At 34.9% G+C, this 12,020-nt stretch overlaps 1 long non-coding RNA gene across 1 annotated transcript; it reads right to left on the reverse strand.

Moving 5' to 3' along the window:
• Positions 1–8,182: 8,182 nt before the first annotated feature.
• LOC149140185 (uncharacterized) lies at positions 8,183–9,021 on the reverse strand. The gene is made up of 2 exons (XR_016264135.1): positions 8,832–9,021; positions 8,183–8,559 (listed from the first exon to the last, which is right to left on the reverse strand). It is a non-coding gene; the product is annotated as an uncharacterized LOC149140185 (long non-coding RNA).
• Between the last annotated feature and the right edge of the window lie 2,999 nt (positions 9,022–12,020).

Here is a 12,020-nt window from a genome sequence, read left to right on the forward strand (position 1 = left end):
CAAACTTGGAGCTATACCAAGCTCTTCATCTCCACCAACAAACTTTGTTGCAACTCTTTGCATCTATGATCTACAATCTAGAGTTCGGCATCAATACTCTACTTCAACAATTCAATTGGCTCAATTTGCAGTCATTTATACTCATACATTGAAGCGGTTCTTCTCAAAACTTGGTCTTAAACATTCCTCTTCGATGTAGCCTTCTCTCACTCACATACGTTCTCAAGATGAAAAACACTTTCTTTTGGATTTCTCGGCTCTCATTCACATTCATTCACATTTCCAAAACCTTTACCACACTACCAACCTTCTTGACTTGTTAAGTCAACAAAACTATAGCGATTTAGGAATGCTTCTCTCACTTCTTTTTTATCATAAAAATAAAATATTAAAGAGCTTCAATTAATCTTTTACTTTCTTAAGGTCTAATAGACCATATTGGTTTTAGTGGATGTTAATCATCATCATCATAAAAATTATTAATATTTATATAAAATTTAAATTTAATAATAAGTATAATTGAGCAATTTGAACATATATGCATATGAAAATATAATTGTAAATGTAGTAATCAAATTCTATACATAATTAAAAAAAAAAATACATTTTTATTTCTCTTTATTTTATAATTTATTGAAATAAAACATGGTAAAATCAATTTTATAATTTTTTTTATATTTTAGTTATGTTTATATGTAAATTTAAAATAACATTCTAAAGCATAATACTAACCCTCCCAGACTAGACCCATGCAAGAAAGGGATCAAATCCGGATCTAGGTTGACTTTTTTAATTTAATTTTAATTAGATTTTATCTTGACAGAGTTAAAATGTTAAACATGACTTTACAACATCTCTGCCATGAGAGTGCCTCTAGGTGCAATTATCATTAAATATTAATTTTTACCTTAAAGAATTTATATATATCTTAAATAGTTATTATTTTTCCCTTTGTTAAAATTTACTTAAGGAAAAAGCATGTAAAGTGAGTTTGATGTCCCAACTTGAAGTGAGATGGAATTTACAAACAAATAATTTTATTTCATTACTATATCTTATGGATTATATAGTTTAATTTTTGAAGAACAATCATACACTAAGTGAAGTTTTCCACACCAATATTCTTTATACTCTATTCTTTCTATTTTCTTGAATTTTGTCAACCTTTAATTTTATTTTGTGATCGTATATATATAGAGCCTACATAAATGTTATTCTTTATTTTCATTAATTAGTAGACATATTTTTCAAAAAAATTAATGTAATTTTATGTAACAACATCTCCCTCATTTACTAAACACCTCTTAGAACAATTAAACAATGTTCCAATTAGTAAATTATATATATATATATATATATATATATATATATATATATATATATAATTTTATATAATTTTATATTTATATTTAACTTCATATTTATAAATATATAATATTAATAAAAGGTAATATTAATTGGAAACATCATAACCATATACATGAATATAATATAATATTATTTTTTTAATGAGATTTTGTATGTTGATATGATGAATGACTTCCTATGCATTTTATTTAATAACGAGCAAAATATTTGATAAGTTACTAAAATATATATTATATTAAAATCAATAAATATAGTTAAAACAAATATTTGTTAAATTGGAATGTTTACATTTATTTTAAAATGAGGAAATGTAATATATACATTGTAATTTAGGTAATGATAATACAATATAGTTATATTTATAATGATTAAGAGCATGTGTTTCCTCTTAAAAGATTAGAAGTTCAAAACCAAAGAGGTAGAATATGTATGTGTTTCTAAAATTAACAATCAAATCACTGCGGGGTCTCATAATGTAGTGTCTGACATGGCAGTGACCTTAAAATTAGATAATAATAATATATTTTATTCAATTTTTTATTTTTATTTTTAAATATTTATGTATTTTCAAATTATACCATTTAAAATATTTAAATGAATTTTCATTTTAATAAAACAATAATTATAAAATTAAACATTTTTCTATAAATATAACGTTTTTTCTATCCATATAACAAACCAGAAAAATATAAATAAATAACATTTCTTAAAACACTGAAAACAAATTAATTATTAAAAAATGGTTAAATATAAAAAAATGTGTTAAATATTAATATACAAATGTGAGGATAAATGTGTTAAATATTAATATACAAATGTGAGGATAATTATTTATATATTGTATTATATTAGCTGTTACCTATTACATTGTTTACACATTTTAAAAAGAAAATAATTAAAAAAGGCATGTTGAATTATTTTTAAATAGCGATAATTTAAAGAGTTCACAAATTAGTTTGGAAAATAATGGAAATCCTAGCAAGATTATGGCAAAATCCAGCAGAGTTTTCTCAAAATTTGAGTTACACCTCTTAAACTTCAGTATTTTGGGTGTCCTAGGTTCTTGATGGTGCTAAATCCATTTCCTCTATCAAAAAAATGATTCAAACACTCCAACATTCAGATTTTTGGAAAAAATAAAAAAATTAGCAAGAAATCTACCATCCAAACCAATTTGTAACATGAATAGAGGCATTGCCTTTTTTAATTTATATTGATTAATTATAACATTTTTATATGATTAATTATAATATTTTTACCATCAAAACCATATTATATTGATTTTCTTAAATAATTATAAATAAGTGTTACCATCAAAACCAAAAAGAATATTAGTGTATAATATTATTAAAAACTCATTAGTGTAAGTCGAATATTATATCAAATATATTTTGAGAAAAACTCAAATTACAAAGAAAGAAACTATAAAATAAATAACATTTGACAAAACATGGTCTATGTTTAACCGTATTCAGAAGAAAAGATATAAAATTTGAAAGAAAATTTATCTCAAAAAATGTGTTAAATATCAGTCATAATTATTTATATATCATAATTATTCATATGTTATATTTACGCTGATAGATGTGTTTGTTTCATAATTAAGTTTCCAGAGTTTTAATTTATTTATGTGAAAAATATGTATTTTCCTTAAATTGATGAATAATGAGTAATGGTAAGGCTCTGAATAATGAGAAATGGTAAAGTTCTGAATACTGAAAATGTACCTCAGACTTGTCATCATGAATGGATTAAGGTACAGTACATCAACTTATTACGTGGATTTCAAATGTGCCAACTTTCATTATCATTACTAAAACCAGAAACCATCATCAACTTTATCCCTGTAGTAATTGGCTCTTGTCTTTGGGGTCTTATGAATATGGAATTCTATTTGGATTTGGATCAAGAACAAGAAGAGGAGGTAGCAGAGGATACGCTGAGCTGAGTTATTTCTGCAGGTTAGAGCCCGCGAAGTCTCGTTGAGCTTTAACGAAAATTGAAGGATCAAATAATATATGAATGCAAACACTGGGTACCTGCCAAATCACGCCAATCGATGAAAGAAATATGAAGAAACCAACTCTCAGCCAAAAATAATGTATGTGAAACAAATCCCATCCTGAGAATATGACGCTGTAAAGCAGATCTCGTCATGCTACGACCTTTGAATGACAGTGAATCTCAGTTAAAGATCCTGATTTTTTGAAAAAATCCCGTAATATGATAGGAGCTTGATTCTTCACATTTTTAAAAGCATTTAAAATGGCTAGATTGAAGTTTAATGTTTATATAGAATAAGGATTTTTTTTAAGGAGGGTATAAGTTTAAATCGAGAGAAAATTCTATTGGAAAAGGGGTCGGTTGTATTATAAATGGCGAAATCTTATATATTAATTTAGTGTTTGGTTTGGCCGTAATCTCACAAAATATATTATTATTATTATATCATTTATGGTTAAGCTAGACCCAAAATCTATATATGAGATTTCTTTGTTGATAGTAAATCCTAGTGAAAGATGGCATGACTAAGAGCAAGAGTTTGGTAAACTCTAAATTTTAAAAAAAATCTGCTCATATGATAGGAGTGTGATTCTTCAAACTTTTGAGCACTTAAAATAGTGGGATCGAAGTTTGATGTCTACATAGAACACTTGCTTCCTTGTAAGAGGTCACATGTTCAAATTTAGAGAAATCGTTGCAGAGAGGTGGGTCGTTTGTTCCAAAAACAAGGGGTCTCATACACCAATTTGGTGTCTCTCTTGGCCATGACCTTGGGTCTTGACATATGAAAAATGTTGTATTCCCTTAAACCTCCAAACCCCTAGGATCTACATGCAACATAAAATCCACAAAAATGATCTCTCTTAGACACATGGTCAATGTTGTACGAGCTTCCATGCATGCCCTCTCTCATTTATAGGTAGATAAACTTCAGCCCTTTGTTGGAAAAACATCCTTGTTTGTCAAAGACTTAGTTGATTTTATTTAGAAAACTTGGCACCTCAAAATTAATGAAAATAAAATTTTGGTTAGCTTCAATGTCATCTTTTTATTCACCAAAATTCTAGTTCCAAAAGTTTTGGACATTGTTTCCAACCTAGTCAACTCCAAAACCCTTAACCTTATTGACCTCTTCCTTTTTTCCACTTTCCCTGCTTTTTAAGGGGTTTTCTACCATAACAAAATGAATATACAACAATGGGATCTCATTTAGCCTTGATCATTGTCAACATCTCTATGGAACGTTTTAAAGGCTTAGCCTTAAATAACTTCCATCAAAAGCTCAATTGTTGATATCTTTTGTTGATGACATATTTGTTGTTTGGCCTGATAGCCACCCTACCTTAACCTCTTTCCTTGACCACCTTAATAGCATTTCTCCTCGTATCAAGTTCACTATGGAAATCCAAGAAAATAATTCCCTCACCTTTCTTGGTTCCCTCATTTCTTGTTAATATGATGACACTCTTACCTATCAAGTTTACCACAAAAAGGACACATGCACACAGAAGTGGATCAAATCCCACCCCCATGTCCTCCCTTTTTATAAATTCAAAGGATCTTAGCTCGAGGGTTTGGTGAAAAATTCATTTCCCTAGCTATGTGCATTCATTTCTCTAGAGACATGTTGTAACTGCGCATTTGTGACATTTATAAAATAGTTGTATATGGTGTAATAGTGGCATTTGAACTTTTGAAATTAACCATTTTCCAAAAATTGTTGTTCTAGTTATTAAAAAAAACGTCACAAGGGAATTTAATGATTATCATTCACAATAAGATTATAAAGACCTACGGCTTAATTGGTTTTCTTGACATTATCACCATAATGCCCCCCTACTCTATCTCAAACTTCATATCTTTGGCATGCAATCGACGAATTTGGGTTTTGCTATAGGCAAGTGCATTCTATTCATTTCATCCATGTGTGGGTTGATTTTTCTCCCAACTCAGAACAAGAGGCTAGTGCTTTGGACCTTTATCATTTTAGGCTTAAGCCTAGGAAAGGAAAGCATAAACAATAAGCAACTAGTCATTGTTTCCTTCAACCCCCAACTTCTTATTTCGGTAGATTTTTTTGTTATTTATTTTTTGGGTATGGGTTGTAGTAGGAAATATTTTTTTCTAGTTGTGTGTAGATCAGGCAATTTCATCTTCTCAATATCATTCCCTGGTTTCATGGAAGCTAACATTACATGCTAGATACATGGACTAGGTCTCCTTGAGGCTAATGTGTCCCTTCCACTCTTCAGGGTTGCTAATTCTTGGGCTTTAAAGATGGATCCTAAGCCAATATCATGGGGAAAATTTATCCCTAGGGATTGCTTTCCACATTAGTCTCTCCATATCTTTTAGTCTTCTTCAAAGTCAGTGATATCTGTTGCCCTCATCTGGGTCTGTATCACATATAGTTTTTCAGTATGCCACATAAAAGGGATTGGGTTCATCAAGCAGTGACTTACTACCAAGAATGTGGGTGCACTTGTTTTTAAGTGAGGGTTGAAAGCTTTTCACTAGGGTTCAAAGATATCACTCCCCAACCTATTCAAGAGGAACTTACTTAGGTTGAGCGAGGGTTGGATAACCAATGATGCACCCTCACAACCACAAAATTATTAGCTGAATGGGTTCTTGATGCTAGGCACACTTGTAGGTGTTACAACCAATATATTTTTATGGTGGACATATATTGGCACCACAAGTTCCTTCTTGGTCGGTTCCTGGTAGACATAAATGAGAGTAGAGAGGGAATTCTTCTCTCTTTGGATCAATTGCAATGTCAATTGATAGATATGGATCGAAGGTTGGGTCATATTACGAGAGATATGGGCATTCCTCCTGAACCAGGTTGCTCTCAAGGTAGCAGCAAGGAGTCAATACTAGTTGAAGCTATAGATTTGGACAAATCCTCTTGATTGACTCTCTTTCCTATCTTATTTCTCCATTATTTCTATTTGTATATCTCAATCTACAGATAGATTAAGTGACCTTTATTTTATTTCATGGGTTTTAGTTTTTGTATTTACAAGAAGAAACTTATCATTTTCTCTTTTTGGAAAAGTTAAAATTTGTTATTACATTTCGTCTAGCCATCCTATTAACAAACTTACCCAAAATTCTATAATAAATTATATACTCCTTATTTTCAAAAATACAAAATATTTACTCCACAGGAAAAAAAAATAAAAAAAAAAAATAATATATATATATATATATATAAATTTTAATAACGTATCTAATTACTTTAATTACTTTAAACATGGAGTGATGATGTCAAAAAAAAAAACATAAAATTTCAAAACATATTCATTTTAAAACACAAACTGTAAATCCATAATATCATAAAATTCATGAATAAGAAATTATACACGACTAATATAACAAATATTATTATATATTATACCTTTCATAAAAACATAACATTATATGAAATTTTATATTGATGTGATGTCCTCCATATATGTAAATATTTATTTACTACACTTTTAAACAAACTGAATATTGATTAAGTTTATATAATTAGTTAATTTTGATTTAAATGCATGAAAAGTGGAATGCTGGAATTATGGCAGTAATTGTTTGATTAAACCTAAATGAGAATGAATTGTCAAAGGGTGACAGTTTTATTTCTCAAACAGTTAGGCTGGGCAGTTACCCAACCCTAACTACTTCCAAGAGAAGATTTATTCCAAGGGATCAAGAGGATGGGGGGCATCTGAGATCATGGAGGAAAAAGATTAAACATATTAAAAGAAAGAGGTTAATTGTGCTGAAGGACAGACAATGATATAGTAGCTAAGTCTGGTTAAGACCAGATAGCTACTGCTCAAGGCAGAAGTACTTGAGGAGAAAACGCTCTGAAGGTCAGCTTGGGGGGAGACATAAAGCGAAGCAGCGCTGGTCTCAAGGTTGGGAGGAAAGACAATCAGAGGATTAAAATCCAGTTCAAATGGGAAATCAGTGAGACAGATAAGTATAATCTGGTAACTCTACCTATTTAGCTATAGGAATTATCTTTTAATTAGCATGATGGACATGCTTTCTTTCTTAAGTAAATTGATTACTATGAGAAATAAGGGTCCAACAATTAAGAAGGGTGTGTGTGACAACTTGTAGATTAATGAAGTTATTTATTATCAATGCAAAAGACAGTAAACTTGTAGAATAACTTCTATACAAAAAGATAGTAAAACTGTAGATTAATGAATTTATTTACTATCGATTCATAAAGACAGTAAATTTGTAGAATAACTTCTATGCATAGAAACTGTAATCTGTAAAATAACGAAGTTACCCTCTATCAATTCATAAAGACAGTAACCTGTAGGATAACAAAGTTATTCACTGTAGCTCATAACTCTATAAAATAGCGGAATCATTTTACTAATAAATTGATAGAGAAAGAAATTAAAAGGAATGATGAAGAACATGTAAATGAGGAACTATCTACTGCTAAATCCATAGAAGAAACTAATGTGGTAACGGAAGATGCGTAGATTCCCAATTAGGGAGGAACAAGGGTTCTGCCCCATTACCAGAGCAAGAAAAACCACTAATCCTCAGAGAAATAAATATAGAGGGTTTACTAGTAGCAATTTCGCTCTTAGAAGGCAAAGCCGGAACAAAATCTAGAACTAAGTCTAGTTAAAATATATAACCAAAAGAAAACGTTACAACCCAGAAAGTGAAAGCACGATATGATGCGGAGTAGTAACCATAGTAAATACCATAAATAATGTGTTGCATATTAAATAGGAAGTTACAGTGCCTCAATATGAAATTAAAGGAATACATGCATTAAGAAGAGAGCTAAAATCTGTAAAGAATACTATTCAAACAAAAACAGGAACACATCTTCAGTTTAGAGCTAAGGAAATAGACGAATATAGAGCAGAACCCCAAGTGAGGGTTTCATCTTTTACATTTACACAAAAAAATACTCTCAGAGTCTAAGGTCGAATTGATGGCTCTGAGCCTTAAAAACCAAAACGCATACACTGTATTGAAACCCTTAGTCCAATTCAGAATTAACGTTTTCAACTAACATAGGAAAGGAAGTCAAGAAAATCCCCAATTTGTACTTAACAAAACCCCAACTCGCATACTTGGTGAAGGAATGTTGAGGAATAGGGACTATGGCAAAAGGACCAGAGATCTCCAACGCTTCAACACATAGGCATGAAATACCTAGCGAATACGTACCAAGACAATAGAAATTAGTTTCAACAAAGAAATTAAGAAAAAGATAGACCAAAAACAACAATACAGAAATGGGAATACGAAGGTATATACTTGTTCATGCAAAAATAGATACAACAGAACCCCACATGGATGCAAGGATAGTCTCTGGAGGTAAACTGTGGCAAAAACAGTAAGGACTTCGGTTCCTATGTTAAGCATATCAACCCAGTAGTGAAAACACTTCGGAAGGGAGAAAAATACAAGCGAAAATCTATTACCAGAGAAAGAGTTCCTCAGCTAAACCAGAGACTAAACAAGCAGATGGAAATTGCACCAAAGGACTGACTTCCACATCCTCACAGAGTTTAGATCAGTGGGAAAATTTCTCCATCGTCCGATTTGGAAATTCTGGAGCATCATCGATATTGCACCCTTGCCTATGCATGAAGTTCTAGTTGGAGACACCATGGCGAAAGCTCCATAGACTATGGTCTGCAGCCCTAGGGGCAGTTAGCCACCAAAAAATTAAAGATTGTCATTGATTATGGAATAGCTGTCACATAATGTGATTAAAGAAATGAACTGAGTTATAAGGCATGGCTGAATTAATGTGAGGTGACCCATATATCACTTCAGTACCTTATGATCACTTATCGATTAGGATGGAGTGCAGAGACCGGGGTTAGGGTTTCGAGCCCTATGGAGCACCTGGTTCGGTTGAATTTTCTCGGTGGATACCCTCATGAACTGCTAGCGCTTTCCTCAGTTCATCGACAGATTCAACCCTTCACAGTTTGCAGTAGCTTTTAGTGGTTACAGTCGATTAGTTTTGAGCTCCCCTAGACGGTTTGTGTTTCCCCTCTAATAGTCTAGTAGGAAGCTATCAGCACAGGCTTTAGACAAGTATGGAGGATAAAACCGCTTCTTCAGAAATTCCATCGAAAAACCAGCTGATTTGGGTGCAATCGGGGACCACAGTGGATGATTTCTTAGTCTTCAACCATGAATTAACTGCCGAGGTTGACGTACTCCCCACACTCTCTCGGCACACTCCTTCCATCTCGGTTCTAGTTGGAGCGGCTACTATTCGAGATTACATAGGCCCACTGCTTCTCACTGACGCTCAAGCAAAAGTTGCGCTTTGGAACGCCCCGGTGTCTCAAACTCTTCGGCTCGATCAAGGTTCCACTCCTGTGGATATAGTTTGGAAAAAACCCTTGGAGGAGGGCCCTTCGTCTATGGTGGGTAGGAAGTTGGCACATACTCCATCGTAGATCTCGGGAAACCCTTCTAAGGAAAAATTCACGGATATTGGGATCATTTTGGGGCATTTTGAGAACCTTCGAACTAAAGGCCCTCTAACATAAAAGGTCCAGGCTTCACACGAGGCATTACAGGGGGAAAATTTGGCTGGGGGCACGAGCGGCAATCAAAGAGGGACTTCTAAGAGAAAAAAGCGCCTCCCTCTACGTAGTAATGAAATATTTCTCAAGCTTGCCGAGGACACGACGCTCAGTGAAGCCATGGATTTGACGAAGAAGGTTCTAGTGGGGTGTGTTAGGGGCTAGCACTACAATGTGGAACGGCTCCAAAAATGGGCTATGGGGGTTTGGCGACACCACCTGTCGAAACCTCCTAGGGTACAGACTTTTGTTCATGGGTGGTTCGCACTTAGGTTCAAATGTCTTGCCCACACGAACTGGGTTCTCTCCACCATTTGGCACATAGACCAGGCTTCAGTCCTCTTCTAAAGATAGACACCTTTATTCGACCCAGAACTAGAAAGGGTGGGGGCAGGACCAATTTGGGTTCGTCTCCCTGGTCTTCCTGTTCATTTCTAGACTGAGCAGATTTTTAAACAAATTGGGGACGCCATGGGTAAATTCCTCACCTATGATGACTCTTTTATTTCCTCCGAGAAAATGGCATTTTCCATAATTTTAGTTTATTTGGACCTCATTGATGGGCTTCTGGAATTTATTAACATACAGTGGAGGGATGTTGCGAGGAGGCAGTTGCTGGACTATGAGGGAGTCCCTTTCAAGTGCCACCGTTGCCACAAGGTGGGGCACTTATTTAAAGACTGTCCTCTGAACAAGTGGAACAATAGACATTTTGTGAGACATTCCCCTCTGATTGCACATGAGCAGGAGGCTCAGGCACATGAAGACCCGGTCAATGAGGTTTTGCCTCAAGCTTCGGCAGATTTCCAGAGGTTGGCTTCCCCTCGCTCTAGTGGTACTACCACTCTCTTAGGACCTATTTTTAGATCTCTGGCACCGACTTTCAGTGCTCCGAGGAAGCATGGTCGACCACCCCATCAATCCTCGCCTTCTGTTCCTGGCTCGGCCGCTGTTGCCTAAGGGGATTCCATCACTTCGAGTATGCAATCCTCACATTTTACTCCCTCTCATTTTATTTCTGATGTTCATTTTTCAATTGCTGAGCATATTTTGGATCTGGGCTCTGTTGAAGCCCCTGTTCATAAAGCATGCGAAGTCCCCCCCCCCCTTCTCCCTCTCTCCTCCCCCTCTACCCTCTGCACCCCTTCCCCTATTCCCTCGACATCCTTGTCGTCGGCTTTGGTTCCTCGATACATCACCCGGTCTCGCTTAAAGAACATGGACCCTGATCTGGTGGGTCTTGATATCCTCCACCCTCTACCTTCTATCAAGGCTTCCCGAGGTCGCCCTTCTGAATTCAAGATCAGCCAAGCCCAAGCAGATGTCGACATTGCTCTGGGCAAGCAATCAACCATTCTTGGGTTCTTAGAGCAAGAACAACCCCCTCAGATCCCCCTCCATGAAGATTCTATCCTTTAATTGCAGAGGGCTAGCTAGGCCTGATAAAAAACTAGCTCTTCACTGATTACTTGTGGCTGAAGCTTTGGACATCATATTCCTTCAAGAGACCCTGGGTCCTCCATTGGACATTTCTCGAACTCTTGAACATTTTCTGCCAGGGTGGAGATTTTTTGGTTTGGATGCCCATGGCCATTCTGGTGGCCTTGCTGTGGGTATTAATACTCGTTCTATTGAGGATATCAATGGTTGGGGTGGTCGGGGATTCCTTGGAGCTGATGTTTCCTCTGCGGAGCTAGGACTCTCCTTCAGGATTGCTAACATATATGGGACTTGCCGAAACTGCCCTGATTTTTGGGACCGCCTTCTGAAGATGGATCTCTTTTCGACTGAGAACCTTATTGTTGGGGGGGACCTCGATTTTTCCATTGGCCATGCAGAATCCTGGGGACACCAAGCACAAAGACATCCCCTCTCGGACTGCTTTTCCTCCATCTTGGACCAACACCATTTCATTGACATCCCGGCTGCTAAGTTGCATGCTACTTGGAGGAACAATAGAGTGGGGGAGAATGGTCTGGCTAGAAGGCTAGACAGATTTCTAGTCAAGGAACAGGTTATGGATTTGGGGCTTAACATCTGGCATTGGGTTGGCACGGGCAGTCT

This window comes from Pinus tabuliformis, chromosome X (genome assembly GCF_031772625.1).
Source record: "Pinus tabuliformis cultivar Carrire ecotype Pingquan chromosome X, CPIR1, whole genome shotgun sequence".
Classification (NCBI taxonomy): Eukaryota; Viridiplantae; Streptophyta; class Pinopsida; order Pinales; family Pinaceae; genus Pinus; species Pinus tabuliformis.